Genomic DNA, 12665 nt, shown 5'->3' on the forward strand with positions numbered 1-12665 from the left:
AATAGATTATACGCTTACTACCGATTAAATATAAGGACTAAGAATCGACGATTACTAACGATTCCTAAGCTAAAAAAGGCCTAAAGCTTATGCCTTCGGTAATCGACGACGAAGAAGAAGAATAGTTAGCCCCGAACGATAAGGTACGAATTATAATAGAAATATTAAATAAGAAGCTTAAAGGATACGAAGTTATACCTAACGATAAACCCGGACTAAAAAGATCGATCCGACTTAATAAATAACCCTCCTATTATAATATAATAAGGCTATAGTACCTTAAAATAACCTACCTATACCGATCGAAGAATAATAAAGCCTAGGAGCTTAATATATAGTCGCTCTTTTAAGTAAGGGAGAAAAGAAATTATTCCTATATAGTTATTAAACCGATAGCTTACATACGAAATTAATACCTTAAATTATAATATTAATAGATACGCCCTTCCTTATTTCTTACCTTAAAAGAAAGTATATTTCTATAGATTATTAACGCCGATTAACGCGTTCTTATACTTAAATAAGTTATCCTTTACGTTTATCGTTAGGAATCCGAGATATTAATATCCTAATATTACGTAACTATTACATTTTAACATAGGTATATTTTAATATTTAAAGGGAAAGTAAGGAAAGTAATTTATATTAATAAAAGTAAAAGAAAAAGTAAAGAAAAGGAATACGCGTTTAAAAATAAGCTAGAAGTAACGTATACCCGCCGATTAATACCTCTTTTTTCCTTTTTACCTTCTTACTTTATCTTTTACTTATTAGTTATTAAGAAAACTAAAAACTTACTTACTTTCCGACCCCCGGAAAATAGCGATTTTTAAGTTTATTATAAATAATAACTCCTCCTTCGTTACCCGTATTATAAGCGGGTATACGGCCTAGCTTAGATCCTTTATTAAAGAAAGGTTACGATTTATCCTCGCCCGTAAGTAGGTAAACCGTTCGTCCCGGAATTTATAACGTACCCCGTTAATAGAAAAGAAATAGATACCGTAAGAGTACCTAAAGATACGATCGGGAGCTAAGGATCGATAGGAAAAGAAGGGTTATATACCCGCGTACTTAGCGGTATCGGAGGAGGTAAGCCGGCGTTCGTAGTATTAGCAAGGTATTTCGTTAGGTATCCTATATTATTAAACGAATAAGCTAGCGACGTAACGAAGGTCCGTCGCTAATCGACGGAAATATTCGTTAACCGGACCTCCGTTATTAATCTCTATAAATAACGTCCGACGGCGAGAGAATTAAACGTAACGGGCGAGGGATATAGCGTAACTTTAAAGGTAGGTAACTTCCTAAAAGTCCTTATTTATAATTTCTTATGCGATATACCGGCCGGCCGCCGGCCTACCTAAAAAATAAAACCAAACGTTACGAATTATTTTATTATTAGTTAATATAGCCTTCGATTAATAGATCTTATTAATATTAAGAGCTATATACCTAGCGTTATTAATTTATTACTCGAATTCTTTCGATGCTTCGGAGTTACCGGCCGATAATTACTTTCGGACTTTAGTTTAACGGACGGAAGTACGGGACGTACGGTACCTACTAAGGCTTAGGAATTAATCGATTAACGTCCCGGAACTCCTCGGTAAAGGATAACCGGCGGAAGGATTTATCGGGCTACTTATTTATTAGGTTTACGGGTAGCGGTATCGACTTAGCCCGTTAATACGTTACGGCCTTTTTTTTATCCTCCTTAGCCTTTTTAAAGGCCCCGGCGATTTCTTCGTCGGTAATCCCCGTAGTTTTTAGTTACTCGAATAACTTAAGAACGGTCGCCCGGTTTAGTTTAAGGAATTACTTTTAAATAGTAGGATTTATTACATATATATATATAAAAGAAAGAGAGATAGGGACGACGAAATTATAAATCTAGAATTAAGAAAAATCGAAAAACAATTAAAACGAAGATAAAAGACCTAGGAAAAGGAAGAAAGGAAGTAGATCGGAACTATGGAATAGCGAGAAATAAAAGGAAAGGTCGGACGAGAACGAAAGAATCGAATACGTTACCTAGGTCGTAAGTACCGTACTTAGAAGAGTCTCGATAATACCTACCTTAACCTACGTTTAATTACGAGTTTACGAACGTACGCATTTATTACTTTATTAAAAGTATATAATAAGAAGTTATAAGTTAACGCGTCTTTTATTATAGCTTTATACGTACGTAAGGGAACGCGCTTTCCTAAAGCGTTAGTCGTAAAGATATATCTAATTATATCGTTAATACGTTTCCCTCCCTCCCTTTCTTTTTCCTCTTTAGATATCTTATTTCGAAAACCCCTTCCCCCTATAATTATTATATTTTTATTAATCTCTAGCCTACCTTTCTTATTATTAATTCAAATTCTTATTTTTACCTTTAATTTATTATTTTTTCTCTTCCTTCCTTTAATTTTTTTTTTTTATTTTTATTATGTCTTTTCCCCGCTCCGCCGGAATTCCTCCCTTCTTCTTCCTTCCTTCCGTTTATAAAGACGTACGTCGTATCGATTTAACCGATTTAATAGAACTCCTACGGGAGATTTATAATAGTAAAGATAACTAAAGTAATATAAAGAAGTACTAGCTTAATACTCTAAATAACTACGACTCGGGAAGGGGCTAGATCGAGCTAAGATCCGATATAACCTAAGCCCTCCGGCTATCTATTAATCGGCCCCGAACTATAAACTAATAATAATAAGAATAAACGAAGGTAGCCTTAGTTAATTCTTTCGTTTATATCGTCCGCTACGACTACTTTATTAACGAAGATATTCGTATCCTTTATATTATAATAAGTTACGACCTCGAAGATAAGAAGGCGGCCTTCGAAGTAAACCCGTATTAAACGATAGGTTACCGATCGGTAGGATCGTTCGATTTCCTAACCCGCCGATACCTCTTCGATAATCCCGCCTTTACTTTAATCTTTACGATTTATACGGATTTAATAAACCCCGAACGAGCTATTACCGACCCTACGAAGTTCTCCTAGGCCTACTTCGCCGTAGCGCTATACCTTCCTAAGCTCCGGAAACTATATAGTTTTAATATAGTTAAAAACGGCGCCTTCGATCGGGCGGCGTACGCGTTCGGCTAGTTATAGTAAGCTTAAAAAAACGGTAGCCTCGAGCCCGGTATAACCCCTTAGTTTACTTATTATATCGCGTTAATAAATTAATAAGATAGCTATAGCTACGGTTTTTAAAGCGGCATTTTACCGTATCTTATCTTTAAACGACCGATTGAGGTCGTACGCTAGGCTTAAGAAAATAAGGGGCTTAATTTCCTTAATACTATAAGAAAATACGCCGAGGTAGTAGAATAATTTTATAACGTTCGGATTTTAAAAGGAAAGGTTAATATCGTTAAGCGTTTCCGATAAGCCGTAAACTATTAAAAGCGAATCGACCTTATTAACGTTATAGCCTCGGCGTAGAATACGCCGATCGGTAAGCCCCTTAGCCGTAAATCCTTCGTTCGGTTTATCGTATAAGCCGAAGTCCGCCGTTCCTTTATAGCCTTAATACCTAATCCCTTTTACTTCCTCGTATTAACGGACGTAAACCTCTATTACGATAACCTCGTTAAGGTTATAACGCGTTTCCTTCTTTCCTCCGGACTAGAAAGGATTAGGGCTTTCTAATCGGGGGAGACCTCTATACCGTATAAGTAAAGGGGAAATACCTAATTAACCCTCGGAACGCGCCCGTTCTTCTATTATTCCTTTAATTAAAAGGGCTAGGACGAAACTAAGAAAAAGATAGCCGAAATAAAGAAGGAGAACGCCGATCGGACTAGATCGGTAAGGGTAAACTAAGCTAAGCTAGTCGTAAAGTAATAAAAGGGCTTCCTTATAATATTAAACGAGAAGCTAAAAGTACGACGGTAATAATTAAATAATAACCGGTAGAATAAAGTTTCGCGGTAGTCTTTAAGGGGAGATATTAATCGGGATATACCGTACTATCCTTTTTAATTTAATTATCCCTTACGGTATAATTAAACTAAGGAGGCTATAGTAATACGGTAAGATATATCCTCTTAATATATTACGTAATACGTTACGATAGGCCTTATACCTATATAAAGTAACCATAGCTCCCGTAAGTACGGGATATACTATACTTATTATTTAATTTATTACCTAATTAAATTACTATCTTTATTATTTTTATTTTAATTAAAGATTCGTTTTTGCCATTAGATTCGTCGTTTTCCGATTAATATATCTATTTTAATTATAAGCGCTTAAGTTACTTCGTCGTACCGCTATAGCCGAATAAGTAACTTTTACGTTTTATCCCTTTTCTTCCTTTATCTCTTATACCTTCGGGCTAGCGACTACTATATCTCTACGACCAAGGGGCATAGCTAAAATACGATAACTACATTAGATTCCTTACCTTTCGATTAATATAGCGACATTAGTTTCATCCGTCTTAAACCATCGTACGTACTATAGTCTTCGATAGAGTGTACTTTCGAGTAAACATATCCGGGTCTCTAGCATCGCGTACGCTCTGCTCCTCCTCACTATATAAGCCTATATACCGCAAAGCGTAAATATAGGCGTCTACGTTTTACGTAATAGTTATGAGCCCGGGGCACTTCTAAGGAGCTATTATTACTTAGGTTATTCCAGCGTAAGCAAGTAATACATATTTATTTATCTCTTAGATCTTACGATTATACTCCCTTCTTATTTCTATACGGTACTTTATTCTCGTATCTAGCTTTAAATAGTCGCTTATTTATTTCGCTATAACGATTAATACGTCCGAATTCTTCCTGGATAAGATTCTAGTTAACGTTTACTTACGAGCTTACGATAAGTAGCTACGTTAGTTCCTAACGCTTAAATCGATAACTACTTAATTCGGTATCTAAAAGGACGTTAATCTAAATGGAATTAAGTTTAACGCTACTCGAATCGTAGTAGGTATTCTTAAGGAATATATTACTTAAGAGAACGAACTCCTTAAAGAAAACTATAAGAAAGCCGTTTACGAATAGGCGTCGGTTCTAACTAAAGACCGAAGAGATTAATTACTAAGGCCTAAGGTACGAACTCGAGAGTAATAAACGGTAGCGTATAATAAGCTCGTTTCCTAGTAAATAACGATCGAGGCTTAGGTTATAGCTACTAGTAAGTAATATAAGGTCCTTTATAGCTAGATTCTCGCTTTTATTTCTATAGACTTTCTTAAGGTAGCTAATATAGAAATATAGTTCCTAGATCTCGACCCGATTATTTAAAACCTTATAAAGATCTTCCGTAAGTAAATTACTCCTACCGAAGCCGCTATTAAGACGCTCGTTAAGCGAGAATATCGTAAGGTATTCTAAAGAGTAAAGGTAGGTATCTATAATTCCGAGTAGTTTTACGTTATATAGTAATATACCTTCCTTCGAGCTCGCGCTTATTACATTAACGAGATTAAGGGCGTTATAGGAGTAAAGGACTTCCTCGAAGTAGTTAGGGCTAAGATCGTAATCGATTAAGCTATACGGATATTAATCGCTCTTACTAAAGCTAATAAACTCGGCGAATAATTAAAGACCCTTAAGTAACTAGGCATCGTATTTAACGCTTTCGCTACCGAGAATAAATAAAAAGGTAAATTAGGTTATAGAATTTTCGTAATAACCTATTAAGGACCGACTCTAGGAGCGAAATTAGGTAATAATAGCGGCTAAAGAAAAGTAACGAGCTACGAATACCCTTATAAGTCTAGAGGTAAACCGTACTTATAGGTAGCTCGCTCTTATAAAATCTTATAAAAGTCCGTTACTAATTAAACTATACGTAACCTAAAGCCGATCCCGGTTAATATTATACGAAAAATTAAGTCTAAGTACGACTTACCTAAGTACGCTAAGCTCCGAAACTAAATTAACCGTTAGGAGTAGGACGTTCCCGTAAATAATGCGCTTAATAATCGCTCCGGGAACGGGGGAGGAAATAACGCTATTACTTAGCTAGTTAATATTAACGTAATAATAATCGACCTACGTATTATATACCTATCTACCTAGATTAAGATTTATTTTATTATAAACCTAATCCGATACCTACTATCGGAAAGTACCGTCTTCGATAACTATAGAGTAATCTACCTTATTAATAATCGTAATCTTCTAATAAAGGGGTCGTTCGTTCCCGCTAGAGATAGATAAACGGTCGAAGCTAGTATTATAAGCTTTCTTATTACTAATACGGGTCGTAAGACTATCGAGAAGTATATTTTAAATTAATTTAATAAGCCTACCTTTAATTTAAAGCTTAAGGACGTCGTACTTATTAAAGATTTCTACGTTAATATTATCTCTAAGGCGAAACTTCGTAGTATAGGTATTTAGTTTTACGGTTTAAATTATACTTTAAGGAATAAAATCCTCGAGAAAAGTACCATAGTAAGAAAGTTAGAGCGACGCTTTAACTTAGTTTTTTTCGAATTTAAGTAGTTCTCTTTTTATTCGTAAGTCTTACTTATAATACTATTTATAATACCATCGAGTATTCTACGTAACGTAACGTCGATCGTAATAATACCTTATTTCCCGGAGAGAAACGTCCGGTAGAGAAGACCGAGAGATACTACTAAACCGAGAAAAGACTCCGAGGTATTCTAGTATTAGCGAGTAAGGTATCTTAGTCCTAAGGCGCTTAAAGCCCTCGTTAAAAACGCCCGGAATATTAAGATTAACGGTATACTTATAATTAAATACGAGTATTATAATTAAGCGATAAGTAAGAGAGTAATCTTACGCCGTTTATTAATATATCGCTTGCTACGTTCTTTTTAGAAGGTATATTAGGATTTATTTAACTACCCGGAAGGTTACGACGGGTCTAAGTAACTTATCGTAATTAGGGATAAATTTAGCGGAATATTATAGATTAAAACCTTAAAGAGTAAGTAAGGTTTACTAGTAATAAAAACTTTTCGATTCTTTAAAAGATAGGTTCGGAAGTAATTCCGACTTTTAATTTATAAGATACGTTACGATAATAAACGCTTAGTAATAAGTATTAAAGGTATATTTAAATATAAGATTTAGGTAATAAAAGAGGGTATTAATCTCGAACTTCCGCCGGTTAATACTAAAGAGTTAACCGGTAGGGATAAGAGAGCTAGATAGATTATTATCGTTAAGTCGATTAAGATAAGGATTAGAATAAGGCTATTAAAGAAACTATAGCCGGAAACCGTTAAAGCCGCGGCATATTTAATTAATATTAGCCCTAGCTAAGCTTATAACCTTCGTATATCTTACGAGCTCTTAGATACCTAGTTTAAATAGTACTTTAGATAGTATACTCTAGAGGTAATAAGGGAGCTAACGAGCGACCTACGACCGGACTAGAACGGTATTTATATATACGAATATCGCGCGTATCCTTTAATAGGAGAACGTACTTAGGATCTTAATAGGAAAGGATTTAAGGTAAACTTACGAGCTTATATCGGGTATTTAGTAGGATATTATACTAGTAATTTATACCGAATTTAGGTTCCTAAGCTAGGTAGAGTAATCCTAACTAAGGATATGATCTTTAACGAAGAAACGTTTTATAGCTAAATAGATAAGCTAAAAGCTTAGTAATTCGAACGGGAAAAAATTAATCGAATAAATCTCTCGATACGTATAAGTAATAACGTTACTTAATTAATTATCGAAGTATTAAACCTATAGGATTCGTTCGTATTATTTAATCAAGAGTTAAATAATAAGCTAATTTCCCTCGGAAATAACGAACCTACTTTAGGTAACGAGGATTTAAATACGACTTAATCCGCCGGTCCTAGCTCGGGGAAGGGATAGCCTCTAGAAGAAAAAGAACTAAAGATAGATTCCGATAATTTAAAATACGAAACGGCTAGGTTTAAAAACGAATAACCGTAAGAAGTAATAGAATTATTCGAATTAATCGAGCAGGAGATATAAGAATAACTCGAAGCGGAAACCTATGAAAAATTAAACAAAGAAGCGGATATATCTTACGGGCTTCCGAGCCTAAGACTTACTTTAGTCGTACCCGCGGAAGCTACGGGAAGTAGGAATACTCCGATAAAGAATATAAAGTAACTAAAGTTAAGTACGGCTACTAGTAAAAGTACCGAAAGTCCGGAGCGGCGAATATACTTCGCCGACGGAATAGATACTCGGGAATAGCCTTTAGAATAATTAATTAAAGAAACTCGTACTTCTTCCGAAGAAGAGAAGTAATATAGCCTATTCCCGTAAACTACTTAGCGTAAGTAACGTAAGAGAAAGGTCTATCTTCTTATTATCCGTTATAATAAAAGGAAGAGAAAAGAAAGCCCGGAAAGGGATAGAGTAATAAGTAGCTTAAGTACTAAAGTTTACGTAACATCGGGTAACCTAACGGTTAGGAGTAACCTCCTAAGAGATCGCTAGCTCGACTTCGTAATAACCTTTTAGCCTAATTAATTAAAAGGGTAGTAAGTAAAGAATTACGATAAGTATATTACGCTATACTTAGTTTTCGTAATAGCCGTTAATTAAACGAAGGCCGAGCGATTAAGCGTATCGCTTAATAAGATAAGAATTTATTACGACGATTTACTTAAACCGCTAAGGATATAAAAGGACCTAAATAAGTATTCATTAGGAAAGCGATTTAAAGAAAACATTAGATCTAAAATTAAGGCCTTCTTACGTACTAAAGTATAGCGTATTATTAATCGTAAACGAATAAGAATAAAGCTAATTTTATTAATATAAGTCTTCGATTATAAATTTAACGAAGATAATTTTCTTATTACTTATAAGTCGCGCTTAGTAGCGCGAGGAGATTTATAGCCTAAAGAGTTATTCGAGAATACTTACGTAGCTACGTTAGTAGCGAAATCGTTCCGTATAATAATAGCTATCGTAACTTAATTCGACTTCGAAGTTAATTAATATAATATTAAAAACGCGTTTCTTAACGCTATAAGACCGGAAAGCGACCTTATACCTATAGAGTTACTAGACGGGTTTAAGGAAGAGGGAAAATACGCCTTCGTTATAAGAGTAGTATACGGGTTTAGAGATTTATTCTTACTTTAATTTAAGGAGATCGAAAGTACCCTTAACCGCTTAGGACTTTAGAGCTCTTTAGAGGAGCCGTACTTATTCTATATAGAAGGACGAGAAGTCTTCGTATTAATATACTTAAACGATATATTAGTTATAAACTATAAAAGCTTAGAGGCGATAGTATAAAAGGTAGCTTAGGGATTAAAGGATATCTATAAAACGAAAGAGCTTAAACCGGTAAAGTAATATTTAGGGATTAAGGTAATACGTAATCGTAAAGTACGAATTATAACCTTAATATACGACGCTTATATCGAGAAGATTATTAAACGCTTTAAATTAGCGGATAATAGTTAGTTTCCGATAATATTATTATTAATTACCGAGCTAGTAAAGTATATAAGCGTTACTTTAAAATAATAAGTTAAGGAATACTAAGAGAAAGTAAGGTTATTACTCTATAGCGTAATTATAATACGCCTAAACGTCGCTTTCGTAGCGTTTTAATTATTCCATTTCCTAATTAATCTAGGACCTTAATACTTTAAAGCGATTAATTAAACGATTAAATACCTATATATTATTCGCTTCCTTAGCATAAGGTATAGGGATAAGAATAATAACGCTTAGGTATTCTTAATTAATAGTAACGCTTCGTTTATAAACGATTCTAAGTTAAGAAAGTCGTCTTAGGGATACGTAATATCCTTATTTAGAAGTCCGATTATATAGAGAGCCGCTCGCTAGGATATAGTATCGATATCGACGACTAAAGCTAAATTACTCGTACTAGAATATATAGCTAAGGAAACGATAGCTCTTAAACGTTTCTTTAGGGATGTTACCTTAAAGTTAGGAGAACCTTAGAGGATATATAGCGATAACTAGCAAACGATAAAACTAATAATAAGGAAGAAAGAAAGGATTAATACTAGGTTACGTTATATAGATATATAAAATATATAGCTACGCTAGGAGTATTAAAAGGATACCTTCGAAGTAATCTACCTCCTTATTAACTAAATATTAATAAACGGACTTACGAAAGCTTTATTACGTTAATCGTTCGAGTACTTTAAAGTATTACTTAACTTATAGAATATTCGCGGAGAAATAGTTATAATAATACTTAAAGAATCGCCGTAAGTATTAATAGTACGTAAATTCTTTCCTTAATTAATTAATATATAGATATAAAGTATTACCGCTATATAAAGATAGCTTTTCTTACCGCTAAATACCGAACTCGTATTACTCCTAGATCCTAATATAGAAAAGCTACTTTAAAATAAAGAACTTAACTACGGGAATAATAAGTAAGGCCAGATTAACGGGAGATACGAGTATTAATAGGTTCGTTTTAATATTCGATAATTTCCTCGTATAAGCGGTCGGCTTATCGGTATAATACTTCGTATAAGTATTACTCGAAAAAGATAGGCGCGTAAGCGCGAGCGATCTTAAATACTACTTCCTTAAAAGATTACTCTTCGTTCTCGGAAGTTTCTTCTTCTTCTTTCCTTCTTTTAACGTCTTTTATTTCTATATCTAATTCCTATTTGGGAACGATAACGGGCGAGGCTACGTTAGGTACTACGGTCGATAAGCTAACGGAAACGTTACTTACGCCGGCTAGAGTAATAAAAGGGCTAGTAGGTATAAAGCTAAGGGCGGGTACGGTAAGGACGGTCGATAGTTCGGTAGCCGAAGGACTTACGCCTAGCTAGGTAAATTAACCAGAGTTAATTACGCTTCGTCGCGACTTTATAGTTTTAAGAACCGCGGATATTTACTCCTTATTTTAATAAAAGATTAGGAGCTCTTTTATTATCGTAACGAGCTTAAAAGCCTATAAGTAACGTTAACGAATATTAAATAATACGGAATAAAGCTTATATATTAACCGAGGATTCGATACGGGCGATAATAAAATAAATAGCCGGTAGAATTAAAGCGTCGGCCTTATATAATATTAGCTCTAGACCTCGACGTACGAAGGTAAGAATACTTATAAGGATACGTAAGTATAGCTAGATAAGTAGCGGTAATAACGGCTAATACTTTAAAAAGAATCGAAGTATTCTTTAGTAAACTTATTTTAAGCCGTATTACGTACGTAGCTTAAGTAAGGGATTATACGGCGAGCTCCGTACTTTCGATTACGAATAACCGAAGCGGTTCTTAAGGCGACGGTAGTAAAAGCTAAAGCGGCCGGCGCGACGGGGATATTAAACGAAACCGCCGGAACGGCCGGGCTAAAGGGCGTAACGAAGGCGGTAATAACTCCGGGAACCGAGGAAGCGTTACGGCTTCGTTCTTATCCTCGTTCTCGTCCTACGATATTACTACGAATCGAAGTAATAATAATAACGGTCGTTTAAGTTACGTAAGTAACGGCGATATTACTAAAGGACGTAACTTAATATACGCGAGTTTAGACTTAGGTTTTACGCGAGGAAATCTTACGAGTAATTAATATAACCGGGCGGTCGTTTTTTTCGATTACTCCTTCGTATAAGAAAAGGAAGTCTTCCTCGGAAAACTCTTCCTTAGAGAATTCGTCGGTAGAGACCTTAATAACTCGGGATACGGTATCTTAAGGGGCTTAAATAATTAAGGCCTAGGTATGCTACGTTAAGGCGTTAAATACGATTATATCGACGTTACTTTCGTCGATAAAAAGATCCTTAAGGGGCTAAACGATAACTAAGGCCCCGGACCCGGGAATAAAAGATATCCTTCTACGGCGAGCGGGGCTACCGGCCGAAGCTCTAACGCTACCTCCCGTACGAATACGGGAGATAGGCTAGGAGCTCGCGGCGGAAAGGCCGAGTATCCTTTACTCTAGCGAAGCTACGGTACCTTAAAGCGCTAATACTATCTTACGAAGCTTTTAAGTATCGGATATATTAAGAGATCGTTAATTACGGTACTATATTACTATCGATAAATAACGAATAAATAATAAACGAATTATTTTAAATAACCTCTTACTTATTAATATAAAATAACTAACGATCGCTTTATTATCCTAGGATATTCTAATATTAAAAGTAATATATTAATCGTAAATAATAACTCTTACCGTAATAAGTTAAGTTATTATCTTACGGTCGTTTAATAAAAGTATATTACGATTCGTATAATACGTAAGCTACGCTTTACGTAGATTATAAAGGAAGTAAACTTACCTTACGATAATAAATTAACGAAGCTTTATTAATTATATTAGCTTACGATTACGTAATTAATGGAATTATTTAATTATAGTTAGGGGTATATACTTATAATAAATAACCTAGGGAAGAAAGGGAGAAAGAGAGGTACGCTTAATTCGAAAGCGAGAAATCCTAGATATATTTATACTTAACCGCCTTCGTAGGAAAAAACGGCAGAATCGGTTAGTATAGGTAACGCGCGCGAGCGCGCGCGATAGTAATAAAGGAGATTAAATCCTAGTATTAATACTAGAGTTATTATTATTACTACTATATCATTTATATAGCTAACTACCGCTTAATCGAAAGCGAGTAATTATACGAATAATTATACGAGTAATTATTTTCATTTATAATAGACTATAAAGTACTAAGTAGGGGGTACGA

This window comes from Durotheca rogersii (assembly GCF_024521655.1).
Source record: "Durotheca rogersii strain YMJ 92031201 chromosome Unknown GGS23scaffold_67, whole genome shotgun sequence".
In the NCBI taxonomy this organism is placed as follows: Eukaryota; Fungi; Ascomycota; class Sordariomycetes; order Xylariales; family Xylariaceae; genus Durotheca; species Durotheca rogersii.